Source organism: Hordeum vulgare, chromosome 5H (genome assembly GCF_904849725.1).
Source record: "Hordeum vulgare subsp. vulgare chromosome 5H, MorexV3_pseudomolecules_assembly, whole genome shotgun sequence".
Taxonomy (NCBI): Eukaryota; Viridiplantae; Streptophyta; class Magnoliopsida; order Poales; family Poaceae; genus Hordeum; species Hordeum vulgare.
In genome coordinates this window covers 17,526,678-17,532,094 of record NC_058522.1, presented here as the reverse complement: position 1 = coordinate 17,532,094, position 5,417 = coordinate 17,526,678, and the positions used below count along the sequence as shown (strand labels likewise).

Below are 5,417 nucleotides of genomic sequence, written 5' to 3'. Positions count from 1 at the left end.
GTAGAACCACAGAGCTCTCTCCGACCAATTGCCATGAAATGCGGTAGGCGAGGTCGGAGGCATAAAACAAGTCGACCGAATGCAGGAGCGCCGCTACTCGTTGTACAATAATTTCTGATGCCTTTCATGCCTATACAATTTACACAAATACGACATACACTTTCTACTTGCCGGTTATATGGATGATCTCCTATCATCACTGCTAGAGGCTCTAAAGAACCAAGTACTTATAGATTGGATGTGTATTGACATGAAGGTGCCCCGCTGGCCCACTGCATTATTTTGTCACATGGCGAGTATGCTTCTGCAGCTAGTTGTGTTTAGTTATCTTCGCACTTATGTTCTGTATAGTAATACCGGATATGCATTTCGGCTCCCGGGTTAAAAAAAGTTTAAAATGAAAAAAAATTAAGACAAAATTTATTTGTGTACTTGTCACATCCAAATGCTACCTGCAAATTTTAAGACAAAAAGGTTAAACATTTTGGCTTGTGCGAAAAAAAATTTGAACAGTAAAAGTTACCCCAAAATGTTACCCCAAATTTATTTTTTTTGCCAACGAAACGCCACTACTCCTTTACACGAATTCTCAAGCATGCTTGCGACACTAATACAATCATCGAAAAAATTAGATTTTTCCAAAAACATTTACTATTATTTTTTGCGTTACTGTTCATTCGGGTGCGTATGCACCCGGGGGCCAAAACACGTAATACCATCTATTTCTCATTTTATATATATGATCCCATCTCATTCGATGCATGACTCCCAACCATATCGCAGTTTTAACAATTATGAACTGTGGCATAATACTCTTAACACTCTGGAATCTTAGTCTGGAAATCAAATACATTGAAAAATATCTTACCTATATCACTATAAGATATCGTTTAAATCATCGGTCACCAAATAGGCAACAAAATCTTGTATGTTCATCAACCACATAGTTTGGCTTCCTTAGACGATAACAACATCGAAAGATGCGAGAGCCTAATTAGGTTTACTATAAGATCTACAATCACAAGGACAAAACGTTACTTTAGCTTCAATAAGACTAGTCGGGACTAAGAAGCTCACTGAAAGCACCGTCCAATTTGAACGTCAAAAGGTCAACAAAGGTAGCAGGTTGCATCAACTTCTTTTTACATTTCAAACTCATGTCCATGGTCTGTTTTGTGCCAATGGTCTTCTCGTTGACATCAAAGTATCAAACCATCTTAGCGTGTGACCAATGTTATTTTAGTACGAACTCTTGGATGGATCGATCGGAAAGGATAACTTGGTATTTTAGTATGAAATCTTAAAAGATTGATCGGAAAGTATAACTTTGAGGTGTTTTCGTACCCTACAAACAATTTCTTCTTATGTTCTCCGCTAGATAGGAACTTTGGAGTGATTATTGCACGTTAAGGGATTGTTATGTCATTCAATTATATTACCATCATTGAGATATTGCACTAGCGAAAGTACGGACCCTAGACCTTATTTTCAAGCATCGCAATACAATTTATGCTTACTTTCGTTACTTTCTACCTTGCTGTTTTTATTGTTCATACTACAAAAATTAATATATACTATCATTACTACACTTGTATCACCATCTCTTCGTCAAACTAGTGCACCTATGCAATTTACCATTGTATTTGGTGTATTGGGGGACACAAGAGACTTCTTATTATTCAGTTGCATGGTTGTTTGAGAGAGACCATCTTCATCCTACACCTCCCACGGATTCAAAAACCTTAGGTTATCCACTTTAGGAAAAATTTCTACTGTCATACAAAATTCTGCGCTTGAAGGACCAACTCTACAAGAACAAGTTGTATAGTAGGCATCACACAACAATATGTATGGTTTCAGGTTTTCTTCTTGCAGTAAAATAGTTCCCGGTGCCTTTCAAGCCTTCCAACTTGTCATTGTAGAACACACACTTTCTATTGCCTAGGTGTATGGACTGTCTGCTAAAGGATATGAAACCGGAGCTCACAGGCACACGAAAGATTGATATTTATCACTTGGGAATTGGCGACTTGAAGATGCCCTGCTGGCCCACCGTCTGTAGTGAGCTCTAATTTGCTATCATCACCTTTATGCATAGTAAAACCACTATTATCATGTTGTGGTGAGTTGGTAGGAGGTTTTAGTGTTATGTTGTGCATCACCCCTTTATTACAAGCCTTGGTTTCAAGTTGGATTCATGTATTGCTGAAAAGCAAAGTACACTTCTAGTCAAATGTGGTGTTGAGTGGATCTGATATACACACATAAATTTGTGGTTCCCGTAAAAAAAGATTGGAAGATGCGATTAGGAGGACTAGCCTCAATCTAGCACCACCGCCCGCTCCCATGCGGTGCCGCCGTGCCGCACCGGGGCGTCCCCGCCTCCCTTCTTTGGTCCTCCATCATCACTCTCCCCTCCCTCGCCGCCGACGACGCCACCGACGACGCCTGGGAAAAGCCCGAGCGCCTCGGCGGTGACCGTCTTTTTCTCACACTCATCTGATCAAGATCACTTCGGTGGTTCCGATCTTGAGTTCCTCGATGGTGATGTAGGACAACAACGGCTGGAGTGTGTCAGCGTGTCCGTAGACGTAACGGCAAGTGGTGGTAGTGGCCATATTGCAGCCACTCAACCTCCGGTTCGGCTTCGGATCACGGCGGGCTCTTGGTTTTGATCTACATCATGCAGGAGCCCGTGGCGGCTGGCCTGAGCTTGGTGGTAGTGGTCATCTTCTCCGTCCGATATGCTCGTCCCGAGGCTGGGTGGTTGGATCTCGAGATCCGTCATCTAGTCCCGGCTGCGAGTCTCGGAGACATCGTTGCGAGTGGAAACCGAGCCGACGGCAGGTGATGGAGGAGTTTTGCGTCGTTACCTTGATGAAGACATCGTCGTGTAACTAATGTCGACTAACTCATGCTGCTCCGGGAAAATCCCTAGGATCTGGTCTTTCAGATCGGATAATGGCGGCATTGCGGCGTCGTTTTTGTCTTGGGAGAACCGTTTGTGGAGAAGCGTTAGAAGACAAAGGCATGAGATGGAGCTTCTTCGTCTTGCAAGAAGCTTTGGTGGAGATGTCAAGTCATACCTAGCCGAGAGGTGTTACGCTGTGTCATGCCTGTTCTGTAGGTGTTGCACTCGATAGATCGTCCGTAGACTTCAAGCTATGTCGACTGGTGGTACTTGGCGGTATGCTGCGGTGAACCAACAACGATTGTAACGTGCTTAGTAGTTTGCGCGCAGGAAGGTGGTGTCGTGAGGCGCTATGGTGGTGTCGACGGGTGGCCGGACTGACAAGGATGATCCAGATGTCTTTCTTTAAAATGCGTGAGTGGTTCGATGGTGATGGCAGGTTTTAAAACGTATGCATGTGGTATACGCTTTAGGTTTGTTGCATCGGCTCTAGCTTCCAATGTGTTATGTAGATGGATCGGCGATGACAACGGTTTAGTTATGGGAAGTGAGAGCACTCTACATTATTGCATTTATAGATGTGAGTGATGGCTTCGAATGGCTTGAGGTATGTTCTCGTCAGATCTTTTTTTTAATAATTAATAAAGATAGTTGTATGCATCAATTGATGCACAAGCCAGGGGTTTTTAACCTTCTTTTCCAAAAAACTTCTAGTCAAATATATTAGAATTTACACACTCGCACACGCAAATGCATATGTGCGCACATGCACGCACGCATGCACGCATGCACGCACGCGCGTGCACACACACAAAGACCACCCACACAAGAATTCAGAATATAGCTGAACTTGGAAATTCACCTATTTTTTTATTTCTGGAATAAGACTATAAGAGAGGAGATTCACCTATTTTTATATTTCTGGGACGCAGCTAGTTGTATCTCACTATTGGTGTCAAACAGTGTAGTGTTGTGGGGATTTCTCTCCATCAATCCAAACGTAAGCTCTAAGTACAGATGAAGATGGTGATGTAGTCGAGTTGTAACAAAAGGCTGGAAGTGCAAGACAAGATGGTGATTCACTATAAAGAATGCAACAAACATTGTAGGTTCTCTTAGGTCCATAAGTGGATCACTACAAAAGGCTGGAAGTGCAAGACAAGATGGTGATTCACTATAAAGGAATGCAACAAACATTGTAGGTTCTCTTAGGTCCATAAGTGGATCACTACAAAAGCATCCACAGAATCAGCTCGCATGAAGACTCAAATATGTTTAAATTTTTGGAAGCATTTGTTGCTGAAGACTCTCAGATAGATGTTGTTTGTTTTTCCTGCTTTTCCCTTTGAAGGATATATCTTTTTAAATAGTGCACATGATATTAGCTGAATCAATGTCCTTGCGGTGCATCAATTAATGAAATTTTTAATAACTGATGACTTCCTACGACAGTTCAAACACTAAGATAGAAAACCATGGATAAACATCCAATATAACACAGGACACCAAAGGGTGACAAAAGATCAATAAAAGGAGCTTAATAAGCCATACAAAACCCAGTTCACATGCTACCAAACATTCAAAATTATGTCTTGGTTTGCTGGAGTCTCTTCACACTTGTAAAAAAGGCATAGCTCTTTGTTGGTCCCTAATGGTCATCTCGACCTAAGCGTTGGGATCAATGGTGATCGAGGTTATCTGCTTGATAACGTTCAGGGAGCTGACGAGGTCCATCACCCGCTTCTGCACCTGCATCGCAAAACGATCCCAGGTGTTCGTACCTAAACACCAAAGAAAGATGTCATTGTTAGTATAAATATATCCACAATGCTTTATTTTGAAACATCAAATCTACCAGAAACATCAAGTGGAGTCATCATTTTCTCATCCTATCTGCCAAGTGCAACTTACTCCATTCTTAGTAAAACCATAGGTTCAAGGACTAATCCTATTTGTAGCACAAGTGGCAATCATATGTTGATGGTTAATAAAAATCATGCAAGTATTACAACCATAAGCATCCAGAGGACTGCACTTGTAACACATCGCTTGCATTACCAAGTAGAAAATGCAAGTGCTTGGAAGAAAACAAAGCATTTGAGGGGCCTAACCATAAGCGTTAAAAAGCTCAATTTTGTAATTCTTCAAGAGAATCTCAGGAATAACTTGTTGTTTTGCAACATTGGATCATCCCATCATAAAATAGAGTCCAAAAGGAATTGAAAACAAACAACTAATCACTACCAACATCATATCATCAGGACAGTAGGATCGATCACTAGTGAAATCCTATGGGCTATGAACTTCAATTGGGAATGAAATGTCCATACAACAAATTTACTGCCCTATCATCTCAACTCTAAGTAGCCTGATTCTGTACAGAAACGTTTTATCAACACAAACACCGTCGTTGCGTGACCTTGAGTATATCGTACACATGGGCTGTTTCGATCATTGCCCCGAGGCGCCATGCCAAAAAACTGATCCATGGTGCTCATAAAGTAGG

At 41.7% G+C, this 5,417-nt stretch overlaps 1 non-coding gene across 1 annotated transcript; it reads right to left on the bottom strand.

The window, feature by feature from the left end:
• Window positions 1–5,018: 5,018 nt before the first annotated feature.
• LOC123400499 lies at window positions 5,019–5,099 on the bottom strand. The gene has a single exon (XR_006610744.1). It is a non-coding gene; the product is annotated as a small nucleolar RNA SNORD36 (small nucleolar RNA).
• Window positions 5,100–5,417: the final 318 nt, after the last annotated feature.